This window comes from Podarcis bocagei (assembly GCF_964188305.1).
Source record: "Podarcis bocagei genome assembly, chromosome: 16".
Classification (NCBI taxonomy): Eukaryota; Metazoa; Chordata; class Lepidosauria; order Squamata; family Lacertidae; genus Podarcis; species Podarcis bocagei.
Window position 1 is genome coordinate 14,790,987 of NC_138142.1, and position 19,237 is coordinate 14,810,223.

At 45.0% G+C, this 19,237-nt stretch overlaps 1 protein-coding gene and 1 long non-coding RNA gene across 11 annotated transcripts in view; one reads left to right on the plus strand and one right to left on the minus strand.

The window, feature by feature from the left end:
* Window positions 1–19,237, plus strand: part of HIC2 (HIC ZBTB transcriptional repressor 2) — a 138,494-nt gene that overhangs the window by 112,384 nt on the left and 6,873 nt on the right. For 3 of the 10 annotated variants that reach the window (XM_081174938.1, XM_081174940.1, XM_081174941.1), the window contains exon 3: window positions 11,427–11,574. The exons of 4 other annotated variants lie outside the window; for them this stretch is intronic. The gene's annotated coding sequence lies outside the window, so the exon portion shown is untranslated. The remainder of the gene's footprint in view (window positions 1–11,426; window positions 11,575–19,237) is intronic. 3 more of the 10 variants (XM_081174943.1, XM_081174944.1, XM_081174945.1) reach the window with 1 other exon arrangement.
* On the minus strand, window positions 594–17,742 carry LOC308576127. Its single transcript, XR_014003113.1, has 2 exons — window positions 17,685–17,742; window positions 594–877 (listed from the first exon to the last, which is right to left on the minus strand). It is a non-coding gene; the product is annotated as an uncharacterized lncRNA (long non-coding RNA).

Sequence of the window (19,237 nt, forward strand, 5' to 3'; positions counted from 1 at the left end):
CGTGGTTAAGATTGACTATGGTTAACAAGGCTCATTTACGTAGCCTTTTATCTTAGGTGTGGGTAACTAACTTGCATATCCTCTTTACCTTGCGGCAGATGCCAGGGTCTAATTGATGAAAATGTTCACTTGGAGTCGGATAATGCATGACCTATAAGATCCATGAAGGGTGTATGTGTGTAAGCTTAAAAAACAGCTGTGGGATGGGGATTAGGGTGGTGGGTGTTTTTAATCCTTTCCTCCTGTGTTATTGTCTCTATCAAAATGATCCCTCTTCCAGGTCACTAATTGCATTGGGGCTTGGCGCGGGGAGAGCAAGCGCAAAACACATACCTTAAAACAGCATTCCCATAAGGCACCTGCCCTGAGCTGATTCTTCATATTCCTGCAATTGCTTAGCTTTTAAAAAAAAGACTGTATTGTGTGTTACACATGATTTGGCACTTTCTATAAGAACCTTATGTTGCCCTCTGTTAAGGGGTGTGCTAACCTCTGGAACATCTTAATTTCTGAATTTACAAACTCTTGACAAGTTGAGAAACAGGATTCAGTTATGCTTAAAAAAAAGCTCTATTTCTCCACTTCTTAAAGTATTTTGTGTGTGTGTGTGTGTGTGTGTGTGTGTTTTAAAAAAAGTCTGATGCCACCATGAGGACTACAAGCTTGCACATGTTGACTTTATGGAAGCTGGGGTTCTAGGAGCCTTCAATAGGGTTTTGAACAATGGCGGCAGATGGCGGTGGCCTGCTTCCACTGCAAGCCCTCCGTTTTCACGGACATGGCACTTGCTGCAGAACAAACTCACTTGCTCCAAAATGCTTTTCAAAGAGGCGTCTTGTGTATTCAGATCCATACATTGCCTCCTGTTGCGTAAGTCCTGTAAGAAACATTTAGTGATTTTGTAGTAAAGGTGCTTTGATATCTCTGCGCAAGATTGAAAACTTTGTGAATACTTAATCCTCCACTGCCACATGCTGAGTTGTATTCAGTGAGAGGTTTTTGTGAATATTCTAATTATTTCAGTGTAATTATAACTACTTCTTTTTTGAGGGGGGCACAATGTTTGCTAAGCCTTTTTAAGCTGGGTTTCCTGAGATTGCACTTTGTTTAAACAAAGCGGCAGGATGGAATCAGTGAATAATACATATCAGAGCAGGGAAAACTTTGTGGTATAATGAAAGGTCTCCCTTGAGTTCTTTTATTTCCCTCTCCTTATTTGCTTTCCTCTGCTTCCTGTAGCAAAATACGCTCCTATTTTTAAGAGAGGTTAATTAAATAGCTGGATCTGATACCATCCCAACTGAGGCTGGGGCTTTTTATCACAATCTTATCTAAAAAGCCGCCTATATTTCGGTAATACCTCTTCCCTCCTTGCGATGGAAAACGAGAGTTTATTCTAACAGTTGTTTTCTTTCTTTCTTTTGTGGTCTGATCTTTGAATACCAAGTATGCTTTTACATCTTTTGGCCTGTGAAAGAACCGAATTCTCTCATTATCCCTAGTCATGACCTCCTGAATCTAGCAGACCCAAACTGGAGGCTACAGGGGCAGCCGGTTGAGGGTTCAGGGCTCGGAGCAGGCTGCGAAAGATAAGTGAGACCTTTGTGTCAGAGCTTATAGAATCATAGAGTTGGAAGAGACCACAAGGGCCATCAAGTCCAACCCCCTGCCAAGCAGGAAACACCATCAGAGCACTCCTGACATATGGATGTCAAGCCTCTGCTTAAAGACCTCCAAAGGAGGAGACTCCACCACACTCCTTGGCAGCAAATTCCACTGTCGAACAGCTCTTACTGTCAGGAAGTTCTTCCTAATGTTTAGGTGGAATCTTCTTTCTTGTAGTTTGGATCCATTGCTCCGTGTCCGCTTCTCTGGAGCAGCAGAAAACAACCTTTCTCCCTCCTCTATGTGACATCCTTTTATATATTTGAACATGGCTATCATATCACCCCTTAACCTCCTCTTCTCCAGGCTAAACATGCCCAGCTCCCTTAGCCGTTCCTCATAAGGCATCGTTTCCAGCTTGTTGGACCAGGACCGCTCAGAGAAGCCTCTCCAACCATCAGGGCCTGCAGTCCAGACCCTCAACAGCCACCTCCACTTAGGAACTCAAGGCAGTTCAGGGAAGGAGGTCCAGGCCGGTTAGTTTGGCTCTCCAAGGCTCTGAAGTTCTCCACAATGGGCTGGAGCCATGGCAGGATTTAGGTTTGATGAGGCCCTAGGGTCAGCAAACTTTTTCAGCAGGGGGCTAGTCCACTGTCCCTCACACCTTGTGGGGGGCAGGACTATATTTTTTGGGGGGGGATGAACGAATTCCTATGCTCCACAAATAACCCAGAGACGCATTTTCAATAAAAGCACACATTCTACTCATGTAAAAGCACCAGGCAGGCCCCACAAATAACCCAGAGAAGCATTTTAAATAAAACGACCCATTCTACTCCTGTAAAAACACGCTTATTCCCGGACCATCCGCGGGCCAGATTTAGAAGGCGATTGGGCTGGATCCAGCCCCCAGGCCTTAGTTTGCCTACCCATGCCCTAAGCCACTGAAGGTAATGGGGCCCTTTATATGTCCAGCTGTTCTTTGTCAACAGCAAATTGTCCCTGTTTTTTGTATTGAATATATGCTATATGGTAATTTATGGACTCAATAGGTATCTAAAGCCATTTGCACATAACAAAATATCTATTTTATCAAAGTAATTGTTGAACTGAAATGCAATTAAGAAGTAGTATATTAATAGTGAAATTAAATGGCTGTTTTAGGGGTTGTTTTCAAAAGTCTCGGATGGATTAATCCGTTTTGCATTACTTTCTATGGGAAAGCGCGCCTTGGTTTTGGAACGCTTTGGTTTTGGAACAGACTTCCGGAACGGATTAAGTTTGAGAACCAAGATACCACTGTATATAGAAATGAGCAAACTAGTGATATTTTAGGGAGCAGGCTAGCAGGCGGGGCCCATGACTTACATCATAGGAGCCTACACAACACAAAACACTGTTGCTGTATGTAGGTTTTATTTTATTTGTTTTTTGTCTTATATTTTGGAAATGTACATCCAGGGTTTTTTTTCCCTTAAAAATTTTTGGGGCAGCCCCAAGAGAGTGGGGCCCTAAGCTGAGCTTACCAGATATTTTTCAATGAATCCGTGAACACTTTTCAGCTTCAATGGATTTTGTATGAGGACTGATTTGTAAATCCGGGGACTGTTCCCGGGAAACGGGGATGTCTGGTAATCTTACCCTAAGCTATAGTTTGTTTAGATTATATACGTAAATAGGGCAGATTTGAGGGGAAACCATACACAGCACGGGTCTGCCCTTGTGGCTCGTTGGAAGTTGAAACTGCTTCACATGTACTATTACGCTGTCGTCTTTATGAGGATATACGTTTGACTTTTATTACACCTGTTTTGCAAAAGTCCAGGAAAGATTCGGAACTCCATAGTTTAAAACTACTGCTAGAGAACAAGAATCCCAAGACTACATTAAATGTAGCCAAATTCTGTGCGTCTGCAATTAATCTCAGGAAGCAAGTGGTATCCCATAATGACCAAACCCCTAAGTGTTAATTACAGGGGGCACGCTAATAATTAATTTTAATTTTTTATATTTAAATCCTTGTTATATTCTTATTGTCCTCTGTATTTCTGATATTTTTCTTTTTTTATGATCTGTGATATTGTGTGTGTCGATGCTGGTCTGTGACCGTATTAATAAATTCATTCATACGTAAATCCGGCGCTGGCTGGAACCCATCTGAAGACAGAGACTGCCATCCTTCGTTAGAGGAAGTCGCTCACTCCGAACTCTCTGTGATCCAACCGCCACCAGCCCAGCCCTGTTGCTTTCCTCACTGATTCCAGCATCAGACCCAAACATGGCAGCCCTCCTGGTACAGGGCGAGTCTCCTGGCCCCAATCCCACTCCTACGTGGCTCATCCCTTCCTAGGGCTAGCAGCCTCAGGGGAGGAGAGGGCTGTGCTTCTGGCTGCTGCTCCCCAACCTCTGCCCATTTGGCAAAGATCTGAAGCCAAATATTTTTAGCCATTACAGTTGTACCTTGGTTAGTCAAACGCCTTGGGAGTCGAACATTTAGGCTCCCCAACGATCGGAAACCGGAAGTGGTTATCCCAGTTTGCGAACGTTCTTTGGAACCCGGATGTCCAACACGACTTCTGCGGCTTCCGATTGGCTGCCGGAGCTTCCTGCAGCCAATCAGAAGCTGCTCCTTGGTTTCCGAACGTTCTGGAAGTCGGACGGACCTCCGGAATGAATTCTGTTCGACTTCCGAGTTGCCACCGTATGCCTTTGTGGCTTGCTTATGTGAAGTAACAGTAGCTGCATAGAGCCATTCTGAAGCAGCTGGTTTTCTTAGTTTTTAGTTTGTGTTTGGGTCTTAGCGGGAGAATTAAATAGGGAAGCGTCCCGACATGTTTTAAGACAAGAGTTCTCAAAATGCCATGACATAACTTTTTTTTTTAAAAAAAAGATTGTCTCCTCCAAGGTAGTTTTTTTGTGTGTGTTTTTTTTACTAACCAGAAACTGCTACCACCTCTTTCTGAAATGCAGTGCTCAGACCTTTTTATTTTTAAGTTGAGCAATGGTGTGAATGTTGAAATAAGACCCACTGGGTGTTTTGAATATTGTTGTTTTTCAAAGGTCTGAAGACAGAACCTGAAGTTCCTCTTTGGATATTCCATTTCTCTCCTTGGTTTTTGAAAACGTGTGTAAAAATAGATCCACAAAATGACTTAAAGAGAACGTGGCTTTTGATGAAGCTTGCGTCTTTGACGTTCCAAGTCACCAGAGCTCGAATTGGGAGGGTGAGGAAGTTTTGGGGTGGCGCTTAACAAAATCTACATCCACTGAACTCCTCCCAATTTTATCCAAATTTAATTGGTGTTTTAATGGTTGAAAACAGTCCTTGAATCCATAATGATGGATATATATGATGGATGGATATATATTTTGGAAAGTGGTTTTTCTGTCAATCTGTACATTCGAACACCTTACGAAATATTGTTCCCAAACCTGGCGTGAGAGTGGACGAGGTGGGAGCAGCGCTCTTCATTGAATCAAGATGAAAGACTGAAACGTGACAATTTGACTTCACCCAATTTTGGGCATGATGTGTGCAAACTCACAAATTATGCTACCCGTTTAAGAAACACAATTTTACTTGGTTTCTAAAAACAAGAACTACTACCATGCAGCTCAGGGCAGTGTGTGTGTGTGTGTGTGTGTGTGTGTGTGTGTGTGTGTGTGTGTGAAATAATCTCACAGGCATAGTACACAGGGAAGATTTGGAATTTGCAATAGGCAGGTCTGCAACCAGACCAGTCATAGCAAGAGAAAAGAAATCAGATACACCAGTTGCCATCTTGCAGTGAAAATCCATGGGGTTATAGCACTGTTGACAAAGCCTTCATATTATAACAGATAGATTGAAGGCTGTGCACCAAACAGATTGATTGCAAAATGAGGTTAATTGTTGGAACGTAAGATTCCAAAACGATCTTCAACCTTACATTTTATCTTCACTCATACAATTTGACATTCTGCTTAAATTGTAATAGTAACCATGGACACCTACTGTGTACATAATGTTCTTTAAGCCATAGTTGACTTTTGTATATGGATACATGACATTATAAAGTTACATTTATATTTCATGTTTTCATATATGTGTTTGTGTGTTTGAGAATGTTTCCACAAGTACGTAAATCTTAATTGTCCTGGCACAACAAATACCACATCAACCCCCTTTTCTCTTTGTTTGCTTTTTGGTGGTTTGTTGGCTTGTCAACAAAGAGAAAAAGGAAGACCAGTCGTGTCAAAGGTATCTTTTTTGGAGATGCGGATAAAGAAAGTGTTTCTTGGTGCACAGTTAAGATATGGAGTCTGCAACCAAAAGAGACATCAGCTTGGATGGCTTTACCAAGAGGGTTGTTGTTGTTTTGTTATTTAGTCGTGCCCGACTCTTCGTGACCCCCTGGACCAGAGCACGCCAGGCACTCCTGTATTCCACTGCCTCCCACAGTTTGGTCAAACTCATGCTGGTAGCTTCGAGAACACTGTCCCACCATCTCGTCCTCTGTCGTCCCCTTCTCCTTGTGCCCTCAATCTTTCCCAGCATCAGGGTCTTTTCCAGGGAGTCTTGTCTTCTCATGAGGTGGCCAAAGTACTGGAGCCTCAGCTTCACCATCTGTCCTTCCAGTGAGCACTCAGGGCTTATTTCCTTCAGAATGGATAGGTTTGATCTTCTTGTATTCCATGGGACTATAAAGAGTCTCCTCCAACACCATAATTCAAAAGCATCCATTCTTCAGTGATCAGCCTTCTTTATGGTCCAGCTCTCATTTCCATACATCACTACTGGGAAAACCTTAGCTTTAACTATACGGACCTTTGTCGGCAAGGTGATATCTCTGCTTTTTAAGATGCTGTCTAGGTTTGTCATTGCTTTTCTCCCAAGAAGCAGGCGTCTTTTAATTTCGTGATCTGCAGTGATCATGGAGCCCAAGAAAGTAAAACCTCTCACTGCCTTCATTTCTTCCCCTTCTATTTGCCAGAAGGTGATGGGACCAGTGGTCATGATCTTAGGTTTTTTTTTATGTTGAGCTTCAGACCATATTTTGCGCTCTCCTCTTTCACCCTCATTAAGAGGTTCTTTAATTCCTCCACACTTTGTGCCATCAAAGTTGTTTCATCTGCATATCTGAGGTTGTTGATATTTCTTCCGGCAATCTTAATTCCGGCTTGGGATTTATCCAGTCCAGCCTTTCGCATGATGGAATTCTGCATGTAAGTTAAATAAGCAGGGAGACAATATACAGTGGTACCTTGGGTTAAGAACTTAATTCGTTCCGGAAGTCCATTCTTAACCTGAAACTGTTCTCAACCTGAAGCACCACTTTAGCTAATGGGGCCTCCCACTGCCGCCGCACCGCTGCTGCACAATTTATGTTCTAATCCTGAAGCAAAGTTCTTAACCCGAGGTACTATTTCTGGGTTAACAGAGTCTGTAACCTGAAGCGTCTGTAACCCGAGGTACCGCTATACAGCCTTGTTGTACTCCTTAACCAATTAACCAACATGTTTAGACAACCTCATTGGAGATAAACGCATCAACAGTTGCTCACCAGTGGGTTTGTCCTACCTCCTCTATCCGGGCAGGAGTGCTTCTGAATGCCAGTTGCTGGAAAACAGCAGGGGCAAGAGTGTTGCTGCGCTCATATCCTGCTTTGTGGGCTTCCCATAAGCATCTGGTTGGTCACTGTGAGAACAGAAGGCTGGATTTATATGGGCCATTTGTCTCATCCAGCAGCACTCATTTTATGTTCTTATGCTGAAGGTCCCAGATAGAAAGGAGGACGAGGAGGAGATTATGTTGTCAGAGATGCTCAAGTCCTTCCTTGTAGAATGAAGCTGCAAGGAAATGTAGTTTTGCTTTCATAGAATCGTAGAGTTGGAAGGGACCCTGAGGGTCATCTAAGCCAAGCCCCTGCAATGCAGGAGTCTCTAGTAGATCATCTCCAGGCTGCTTCATAAGTAGTTCAGCTTTTGCAGGAAGGAGACAGATGAAGAAAGGGGTAGTCACAACAAGGTTGGCATGCACTTTCGGGACTGCAGATATATTAAAAAGCAACTCAGAAAAGCCTGGAAAACCATGAATGGATTTCAAGGAGGGAGGCACCATGGTGGAAATCTCATTTACTGATTAGATTCTCCTTGGGTTGCAAAACAGAAGCGTTTAATTGCCATTAAACAGTTGCGCTTTTCTAATCCATTCCCTCTTACCAGGAAGACACACTCTGTCCTTAGGAGTATTCACGCTAATCATACTTGTGCTTCCTCCAGAATTTTAAGAAGCGCAATTAGGAATCCTGGCACTAACCTCGTCATTTTTAATATGCAGCTGTTTATGAAAACCCAAATCCTTCCAGTGGCAGAGAGATAATATAGGATGCTGGCTTATACGGAATCAGACCGTTCCACAGTTTCAAACAAGGGTCTCTCCCAGCCGTATCTGGAGATGCTGGGGATGGAACCTGGGAACAGAATTCTACTTGTAAAGTAGCTGCCTTTACCATTGAGCTACAGCCCTTTCCCCATAATATCTGAATGCTTTCAGCAAATGCTGTCCATTCATGCATATATGTTGTTGTTCAGTCATTTAGTCGTGTCCGACTCTTTGTGACCCCATGGACCAGAGCACACCAGGCACTCCTGTCTTCCACTGCCTCCCGCAGTTTGGTCAAACTCATGCTGGTAGCTTCGCGAACACTGTCCAACCATCTCGTCCTCTGTCGTCCCCTTCTCCTTGTGCCCTCCATCTTTCCCAACATCAGGGTCTTTTCCAGGGAGTCTTCTCTTCTCGTAAGGTGGCCAAAGTATTGGAGCCTCAGCTTCAGGATCTGTCCTTCCAGGGAGCACTCAGGGCTGATTTCCTTCAGAATGGAGAGGTTTGATCTTCTTGCAGTCCATGGGACTCTCAAGAGTCTCCTCCAGCACCATAATTCAAAAGCATCAATTCTTCGGCGATCAGCCTTCTTTATGGTCCAGCTCTCATTTCCATACATCACTACTGGGAAAACCATAGCTTTAACTATACAGACCTTTGTTGGTAAGGTGATGTCATGCATATATACCCAGATGTTAAACATGATGCTGTTGTGGCCTGCAGACTGAAACCAAAGGATGGCTTAACTTAGTGGGGAACTATGCAATGCACACATCTTCCCCAACCCTCGAGCCAGTATATGTCTCCTGCCCTAAATCTGGTACCTTTTTTTAACTGATGGTCTTTTTTTCAGCTTTCGGGGTTCTCTCTTGCCAGACTCTCTTTGGGAAGGGAAGGAAGGTCTCCAAGCAGGATTTCTCTTAATCTCCGACCTACTGAGAGCACGTTGCCGGTGTTTGGTTTTGGCGAGTGGGTGATGGTTGCACAAACAGTCCAATAAAAACACCGTCTGTTGACTCTGTACAGGTTTTATGAGTCTAGCAAGTTACCCAAGTCTGGAGAGCCTTGTGGCACGTTTACATTAGTACTGCTTTTCACCCACTTAATCCAGTGCCTTACTAGCTACAAAGGTGTTCATTATAACCTCTCTCTAGTGCTGTCTTCAGTGGCTAATGAGATTTTTGGAAACTGGGACAGAGAGCCATAAAGGGGGGGGGGGAGTATTGTTCCTTGGGATTTAATAATTCACACTAGCTATTACTAGCAGCTTCGTCCCCAGGGTTGCTTGGGAATTCTAAGAAGACAAAACAATACAAAACAAAAACAAAAAACCCAGCTTTGAAACCAGTGGTTAAAATCAGTGCAGTTCTGAAAGATTCACCATCTTTATTCAAAATGGCATCCGGTTGCATCTAAACATAGACTTGTTCTCAGGAAACATTGTGCCAAATTTATAAAATCTTAAGAGGTGTCCAAATGCATAGCAAAGAAATAAATAACTTTCTGAAAGATAGTAGTAAATGGATAAACGGGATGTGTATAATTTATTAGACATTTGTTTGTTTTGCCCCGGCGCTCTCCCTGCGAAAACTGCTCTTTACTGCTGAATCAGAGCAAATAGCAATCCCCAGAAAACCTGAATTGCCATTTGTTCCAATGTATCGTCCTAAAACCAGTTTGAAGTTCATATTGTGATACCGGTTTCATAATTTTTGACCTGGTGATTTATCACTAATCATTGTGTGTGTGTGTGTGTGTGTGTGTGTGTGCGCGCGTGTGTGTGTGTGTGTGTGCTGTGCAAAAAATCGCAATGTGGGAAAAACCATGAAGCCAGCCAGTGCCTCTATGTAGCTCCTTATTTCAGACATTGTGATATATCAGCATATTGTGATGTTTAGCTGTTGGTATATAACGATGTTGAAAACTAGATATTGCCAAGCCCTAGTTCCAATTCAGCGTTAAAGAGCAGGTTTTCCTGAGGAAAGTGGGGTAGGGGGAACCCCTCAGACAGAGTTTTAAAGCATGGACCCATGCCTAGAAAAAGTGGGGCAAAAGGTAAGTGTGGCTGGGCCTATAAACTCTCAAGGGCCAGTCAGGTCAGCTTTGATACAAGTGATGGGAAATCCTGTGTCTCGGGTAGCAAAATGCCTTAGGGACACCATGCATTTAAAGCAGTATCACTTTAAACAGTCATGGCGTCTCCCAAAGAATGCTGGGAGATGTAGTCTGTTAAGGGTTGCTGAGAGTTGCTAGAAGACCATTCCTCCCATCACAGAGATATACTTTCCAGAGTTCTTTTAGCAATCAATCCCTCTTCACCGGGAATTTTGGAAATTGCAGCTCTGTGTGGGGAATAGGGGTCTGCTGACAACTTTCAGCACCCTTAAGAGACTCTTGCTCCCAGAATTATTATTCAGTACAAAATAACTAGGCAGAAAGAGATCATCTCAGCTATCTGCCAATCTCCCATTCCCACCACCCTTCTGAGTAATACCCCTCCCCACCTTCTCACTATATAGAAGGGTCTGGCAACTTCTGTTTCAGTGTATCTGAAGAAGTGTACATGCACACGAAAGCTCATACCAAGAACTAACTTAGTTGGTCTTTAAGGTGCTACTGGAAGGAATTTTTTTATTTAGGCAGAAAGAGTTCAAAATGTTTGTGTGAGAGTGAGAAGCAGGGGAGAATCACAGGCTTTGATTCATTTAAAAATAACATATAGAGCAGCTTTTGCAAAATCGATGTCCTTTGGATGTTTTAAATATAATGGCCAGCTGTGGTCCCAAACATCTGGAAGGGGCACCAGGCTGGTAAAGATGGCCGTGCCAGTTTTCTGGGCCCAAGTTCAGTCCTTGTTAACTCAAGAAATGGCAAATGTTTGCAAGATACTCTTGAAATGGTGGGTGTTGCTCTTATAACTGAAAAATCCTGAAGAGTCTGCAGAATTAGGGCTAAGGGGAGATAAATTGGTGTTGGGGTAGGGGAGAGGGGAGAGGCAGAGGAGTTGAAGCAGAAGATTTTGGGGCATGATGGCCGATCAAAGGCCTTGTTTAGTGTATAAGAGAACCATAACGTCAGCGGCACGAAATCCTGATTTGTGCATACAAACCCAAATTCCACAGCCCCTTCAGTGTTACGTCAAGGTAGCACATGCCTACAACTTCTCCCTCAGCAGCACATTCCTATAATCCCCTCAAAATATAGCCCTTGGAGAATATGCTGCATCGAGGACCACATTGAAATAGGTTTGGTAAGGTAGATCATTTCCCCTCGCTCCACTTCCTAGGTCTTTTTCCTTCCCTGAGACTCACGATGGGTTATTTTGCTGATTTTAAAGCAATATTGGACTGCTTTCTTAGATAGTCTTCTTTTATTTCTCTCTGTCTCTCTCTTCTCTTCTTATTTTTTTTAATGGACGTTTCGATTTTGATTGCAATTTTTTAATTGCATTTGACAGTGATCCCCCGCTGGTTCTTCCTTCAGCATCTCTACCAGCTACGTTCTATTGATGGCCTGTTGTGATTTCAATGGAACATCCTGGGAGGGACCTGGCACGACGGGCACCATTGGAAGGAGGTGCCTTTTAGCCCAATGTACCTGGCATGGTAAGCGGCAACAAAGCAGGGTTTGCCTGCTATTCTTAAATGCTCGGGGGCTCGACTCACGCAGCAAGGGGGCCGCCTTCCTTCTTCCTCCCTCTCTCTCTCCCCCTCCACCCCACACCCCGCTTCTTTGACGCAGCTTTTGCACCAATTAGCCCTGCTTCTTCCTCTCTTTCCCCTTGGCATGCCCTTGCTTCACCTGAGCAAAGGTCTCAAGGCTTTGTTGAGCTTCTGTCTGCCCTCCCTGAGCTCCCCATGTGTCGCAGGGCCTCCTTCCATTGAGATGCTCCTTTGTTCCATTTGCATAGCGCTTCCATGTCTCGTTGGCTTGCTTTTCGTCTGTTCAGAGTGGGATGGGGAAACCTTTTCTTTCCAGCCTGAGGGGGGCACGTTCCCTTCTGAGCAGCCTTCCAAGGCCCACATTGCCGGTGGTGAACGGGGCCAGGGGCAAAAGTGAGCATCTGCTTTACCTCTGTGCAGTAGGATAGTTTCTACACCAGTGTTTCTCAAACTTGGGTCCCCGGCTATTGTTGGACTACAACACCCATCATCCCTAGTTAGCGGGACCAGAGGTCAGGGATGATGGGAGTTGTAGTCCAACAGCAGCCAGGGATCCCAAGTCTGAGAAACAAACCCAACAAAAGCTCAAGGGGGGTGTGAAGCAGAGCCAGGGAGGGGTGTGGCCTGGAGAAGGTTCCAAGGGCCACATTGAGAGACCTGGAGAGCAGAGGGGTGATTGGATGTCAAGCTTCCAGGATCTACTTTGTTTTTACTCATGATACAAAACAGGTTCAGGTGTGTGTTTACATGTTAAGGTCCACAGTGCCTACTTAGCTCAGGAACTTGTTTTGGGGTATAGCTGTCAAACTTCCCTTTTTTGCGGGAAATCCCCTTATTCCAGTGCCGTTTCCTGCTGCTTCCCTCTGCTATCCCGGATTGTTAGATATCCCGTAGACTGTCCCCGGGACAGGTGAGGCTGCTGATCCCTTATTTTCGAGGCTGCTGATCCCTTATTTTCGAGGCTGCTGATCCCTTATTTTCAAATCTGAAAGTTGACAGCTATGTTTTGGGGGGTATGAACTGAGCTCACAGTCCTTCCAAATGCTCATCTACTCCTGGCACTTCTTCCGCCGTCCCCAAAAAGCAACCACAAATGGTATTCAACCAAGTTTTACTCAGAAGAGACCCATTTGGAAATAGTGGGCCTAACTTAGGCCACCTTCACACCATACATTGAAAGCGCTGTGGTGCCACTTTAAATAGTCTTGGCTCCCCCCCCCCAAAGAATTCTGGGAGCTGTAGTTTGTTAAACATGCTGAGTTGCTAGGAGACCCCTATTTCCCTCACAGAGCTACAATTCACAGAGTTCCCATTGAAGGGGATTATTAATCCACTTGTGAGAATTGTAGCTTTTGTGAGGGGAATAGGGATCTCCTAGCAACTCTCGGCACCCTTAACAAACTACAGCTCCCAGAATTTTTGCAGGAAGCCGTGACTGTTCAAAGTGGTATGAAAAAGGCCCTTAGCAGCACTGGATTACCCAATGATTAAGCAAATGCTCAGGGCCACCAGCAAAGCACGGGCATGAAAGAAAGGTTTTTTAATATATATTTTTAAGGATTTGACATTTGCTATTTCAAAAAGAAGCATCAAAATAGTCTTCATGGGGAAAATCAGAACTATTTTTAGACACTACACAATTTTATTTTATGGGTTAGTATTGTTTTTATTTCAAATTACTTAAGGGGGCATTATAATCCTATCAGTGCATAGGGGCTCTAAAGGTCTTAAATCTGGAAGTGGGCCTTAGCCATGTTCATTATTTCCAATGGGTCAACTCTGAATAAAGCAGCCCAGATCAGCATGTTCAGGGTAAACCATTAACTATGCTTTGCAATGTGCAAACTGGGCCAGCATGTCTCTTAATCCCATTGCATTTTTAGCACACATACAAAAAGGGTCCTCACTGGATGAGAATCTGTTGCAATTTTTTCAACGAGAAGAAAGGAGCTGTTGACCTCCTCTCCTGGCTGTTTAACAATGATAACTGACCTAATCATTTAAGAGGGCCAAACTGCATGTCAATTTTAAGTATGCATTTTTAAAAGCACACGGGCCGCTATCTTTCCCAAAATTGTTTTGGCAGAAAAGAAGATTGGTATAGAGGCCCTAGTCTGGGTTGGATTAATAATGCACAGAGAAAGTTATCTCTTCCCACTGAGACTCGCACTCTGAAGGTCCTCTTGGCAGCAACTGGGGAGTGGTGGTGGCAGGAATAGCAGCTTGGAGAAGGATGGAGGATTGTTGACGAGCAAATGGTGCAGGAAGAAAAGAGCTAAGAAGCAAAATGCCCTCCCTGCAAGCCCTCATCCAAGGCCTTACACAAAAGCTGCTTTTTCTGAAAAAAAGAGAAAAGCATAATTGACTATTGTTGTTTTTAAAATATGCCTGACGTATACTTCAGCTCTTAAGATTTACACATTATGCCTCTGAATGCCATTTTCTGGGAATCACAAGTGGGGAGAGCACTGTTGTGCTCATGTCCTCCTTTCAGGCTTCCAAGGGGGGCATCTGGTGGGCCAGGGTGAGAACAGGATGCCCGGCTAGGTGGACCCACTGGCTTGAGGAGGAGAGGGCTATTGATGGACACTAGCCATGATGGTAGGGACACAGGTGAGCCTAGGACTTGCTGATCAGAAGGTCAGCGGTTCGAATCCCCGCAACAGGGTGAGCTCCCGTTGCTCGCTCCCTGCTCCTGCCAACCTAGCAGTTCGAAAGCATGTCAAAGTGCAAGTAGATAAATAGGTACCGCTTCGGCGGGAAGGTAAATGGCATTTCCGTGCGCTGCTCTGGTTCACCAGAACGACCCGGAAGCTGTACGCCGGCTCCCTCGGCCAATAAAGTGAGATGAGCACTGCAACCCCAGAGTCGGCCACGACTGAACCTAATGGTCGGGGTCCCTTTACCTTTACCTTTAGCCATGATGGTTGTTATACTCTGCCTCCATGGTCGGAGGCAGTTGTGCTTCTGAATCCCAGTGGCTGGAGACCACAGAAAGGGAGAGTGCTTGGATCCTGCTTGGAGGTTTCCCACAGGCACCTGGTGGTCACTGTGAGAGCAGGATGCTGGACTAGAACGGCCATTGGCCTGATCCAGCAGGCTCTTCTTATCTTCATCTAGAGTCTGCCTTATACCAAGTCAGATCACTGGTCCATCCATCTCAGAATAGTCTACATTGACCAGCAGAGGCTCTCCAAGGTTTCTGACAGAGGTCTTCCATCAGCTGGACATGCCATTGAGGATTGAGCGTGGCACCTTCTGCATGCACAGCAGATGTTCTGCCGCTGATCCCCACCCATTTCCCCCTACAGACAGGTTTTGGAGGGTTTGCTTCAGTTGCTGGGCACAGGCATGCCGCTTAACATTGCAGGCATCAAAGCACCAGAATCCCTTTCTATTTCCCCCTTCTCCTCCTCCTTCTGGGCACATATTCCTTGCCTTGATCTTTGTAATGTTCTGGGCACCACTGTAAGCGCAACGTGACTCTCCTTTTCCAGGAGAGAGAAGAGGATGCAGGGAACGGGAAGCAGAGCCAAAACAATTTGGCAGAGAAATAGTGGGCACAGTGTTTTTTTCTTTAGTCATCAAATTGCATGGCAGGCGGCCACTTCAGCCTTCCCCTGCTTCTGAAAATGAGGGTTGCTGTCAGGCTTTGATCACCCTGGGCATGCTGCATGATGTTGCTTTGGCTTCGCTGTTTGGTGTTTTGCTGTGCAAAGATTGAGGGACGACTTTTGTGTCTGGAATGCAGAATCATGGAATTGTAGCTTTGGAAAGGGACCCTTACGGGTCAACAACCCCAACCTCCTGCGATGCAGGAATCACAGCTGAAAAATCCCTGACAGGTAGCCATCCAACTTATGTCTAAAAACCTCCAATGAAGGAAAGTCCATCGCCTTCACAGGTAGTCCGTTCCAGTGTCAAAGAGCTCTTACCGTCAGAAAGTTGTTCCTGATGTTTAGGCAGAATCACCTTTCTTGTCATTTGAATCCATTGGTTCGGGTCCTTCCCTCTGGAGCTGCAGAAAACAAGCTTGCTCCATTGTCCATGTGGCACCCCTTCAGATATTTGAAGATGGCTGTTATATCACCTCACCTCCCCCAAGTTATAACAAACCCAACTTCCTCAACCGTTCCTCATAAGATTTGGTTTCACTCTGGGTCAACTTGGTCACTCTTCTCTGCCTTATTCCAAGTTAGATCTGAGTCCATCTAGCTCAGTGTTGTCTACAGTGATTGACAGCCACTCTCCAGGGTTTCAGGCAGGGCACTCTCCCAGCCCTACTTGCAGATGCTGAGGATGGAACCTAGACCTTCTGCATGCAAAGCAGACACTAACACAGAGCTATTGCACCTTCCCCAGTTCTGGCCAAAGTTTTCCCATCCCCAGTGTAAACGAACACTGAAATTTTAGCTCTGTGAAATGCTTGCAGGGGATAGTCAGATGTGTTCTGCAACAAAATTTTGCAGTGTGTCCTCACCTCCCAGCAGGAATGGTTCAGTTGGGAGTTGCAGCCAACCAGCCTTGGACCTCTCCCAAGGGAATCCATTGCATCTCTCCTAGTTTCGACTTTCTGTTCTGACACTCAGCGTTCCAACCTGTCAAGTTCTCGTTGGATTGAATTTTGGGGATTGTTTTATTTTCTTGCACTTCTTCAAACCTTGGAAGTCGCCTCATCCCTTCTCAGTGGCCCTATTTTGGCACTCACCATTAGAGAGAGGGATTGTTTTTGAGTACATGCAAGTGCGTGGGTGGTGATTTTATGAGTGTTGCATGATTTGTTGTGCAGCAGTAGGGTTGTGTGCTGTGATAGAGAAGCATGAGATAACTTTCTGAAAAGAAGAAAGCGCATTTTGGAGTGCAGCCCCAGCACTGAAAACACCTGGCTGATGTGCGCCCCCTCCCAACCCACAGTCTCTAACTTTACGCGAACTCTGGCTTCTATCTGCTCTGCTGTAATCTTAATAGACGAGCATTCTCCGACTCTGCCTTGAGGTCCAGCATTTTGCCTGCGCTTGCAGAAGAAACTCTGCTTTGCTATAGCAACGTCAGCAGCAAGGCTATGGATGCTTCTGCTGGCTTCTCTGTTCTGTTAATTACTTCGCCTTTGCTGTCAGATCAGGGCCCTGGGAGAGGAGGCACCAGGAACCTTTTGAAGAGTGCCAAGATCACACAGTGTCGCCTTGCTGGATCAGAGGAAAAGGCCCATCTTCCCCACGGTGGGCAAGCAGAACCCTCTGGAAAGCCCCCAAGCAGGGCCTAAGGAGAATAGCCCACCGTGTCTGCCACTGCCCCCCAGCATTGTAAATTAGAGTCTCTGAGCTGCAACCAGCTCTTCTCAGAATTAGGCCCATGGACGTTAATGGACATGACTAAGGCATTATCCTCCCTTTTGTGCCACAGGTCTGGGCTTCCCAGGCCCGTATCCAAGTGTGTTTTGTTTGTTTGTCCTGTGTTATGGTCTCAGTGCTTTTCCCCTGGGGAAACCCGCATTTTAGCAATAAATAGGAGCAGAAAGCATTTTCCGCAGATTGCTTTTTGCTCCGATTCAGCAGTAAAATGGGGGCTTTCCAAGGAAACGCACTGGGTGGGATGTGGGGGACCATTAGGACATGAGCCTGGAAAGCCCAAACCTGTGCCTAGAGAGCTTAAAGCAAAGGTGAGTGTGGAACTTAGGTTCATTCAGTTGGTTTTATTTTAGTAGAACTTAATTGGAGACAACACTGCATTTATTAGTGGCTCTTAAGTAGGCACTGGTATGAAAATGTATAAAAAGGGCAAAATTATTATCAATTACCTGCCCTTCAGCTTAAGATCCCAGGGCAGGTTACAACTTTAAAACACACTATTAAAAAGTTTTAAACAGCTTGCAATTACAAAAATAAGGTGGGTCCTAATAATACACACCTGAAGTGTCAAAAGCCAGGGTAAGGAGGTGTGTCTTCCCCTCTTGATTTTTTTAAAAAGAAAAACCTTTTAAACTGATGTGGAAAACTGAATTTTGGACTGGAAAAATGAGACACTGAAGTTTAACAGATTTGCCCATCCCTTACCTCTGGCTGACCCATCTAAACCGGAGGCTGAACGTGGGATTGTGAAGGTTTCTGTAAGCAACGTGCCACTCTTTCCCCTCGCTTCCTGTTTGCGTGGAGCTTAATCGCCTCTCCTCTGGGTTGTTGATGTAGCGTTCTCTCTTTGCATGTTAAGATATTTATCTTGAGCGGAGCCAGCTTGGGATGGAGTTTCTCAGCATCTGTATCCATTTCTCCCACCCACAGTCAGGCTTTCCTAAGTGAAACTGGCAGCTCTGCTCCACTGCCCTATGTCAGCTTGCTTCACTCAAGCGCCTCTTGACGCAGCGCCTAGACTTAAACTCCCACCCTGCCCAAGAAAATGTCCAAAGCGTATATCTCTGGCACCTAATGGGACATGCAGAGCCCATCTTTCCCCCCAAACCCCAAAAACATGCATATGTTGGGGAAATACCCAGTGCTTTGAATGTAAGTAGCAGGTGTGGAAACATGCTGATCTTTGGGGCATTGATTTCTATGGTTTATTAGACATGAGGAATTAAAAAAACCTTTTAAGGAGTTTGGGACTGGAAACAGGAAAGGACATGAGTTGGAGGAACTCTTGAGGCAAATGCAACGTGGGTTTAAGTTGAAGGAATATGGCCAGGATTATGCATGATATTCTGCATCTCCACTTCTTCTTTTCTTACTAGTTTTTTAAATTGCAAATATAACAGGAAGAAAAATGAAAAAATAAATAAATGTCAGCACACATGACCCTTATTCTCCTCCAAGAGGTACAATTCCCAGAGTGCTTTAACAATCAGATCCTCTTCCCAGGTTACTCTGGTAACTGTACCTGTAAACAGAATGCTCATCTTTCATAGAATTGTAGACTTGGAAGGAATCTGGTCCAACCCCCTGCAATGCTGGAACTCTGCCTACAGCCATCACTGGGTGGGCTCCCTAACTACCAGCCTTACGGTTAACAACCAGACGCATTTTAAATAAAAGCACACAGTCTACTCATGTAAAAACACCAGGCAGGCCCCACAAATAACCCAGAGATGCATTTTAAATAAAAGGATACATTCTACTCATGTAAAAATACACTAATTCCTGGACCGTCCGCAGGCCGGATTTAGAAGGCGATTGGGTCGGATCCAGCCCCCGGGCCTTAGTTTGCCTCCCCATGGGAATGATGGTCTCTTAACAACAACTCTCAGCACCCTTCATGAACTACAGTTCCTGGGAGTCTTTGGGGGAAACCATGACTACTTAAATAGATGGTGCGGATGTAGCCTTAAGAGTCATGGTTACGCTTCCTCTGCGTTGTTAGTTTGGTTGGTGAAATGTGCAACTCCTTTCATTTTGAGAGCCAGTATGGTGTAGTGGTTAAGAGCGGTAGTCACGTAATCTGGGTAACCGGGTTCGCGTCTCCGCTCCTCCACATGCAGCTGCTGGGTGACCTTGGGCCAGTCACACTTCCTGAAGTCTCTCAGCCCCACTCACCTCACAGAGTGTTTGTTGTGGGGGAGGAAGGGAAAGGAGATTGTTAGCCGCTTTGAGACTCCTTAAAGGGAGTGAAAGGCGGG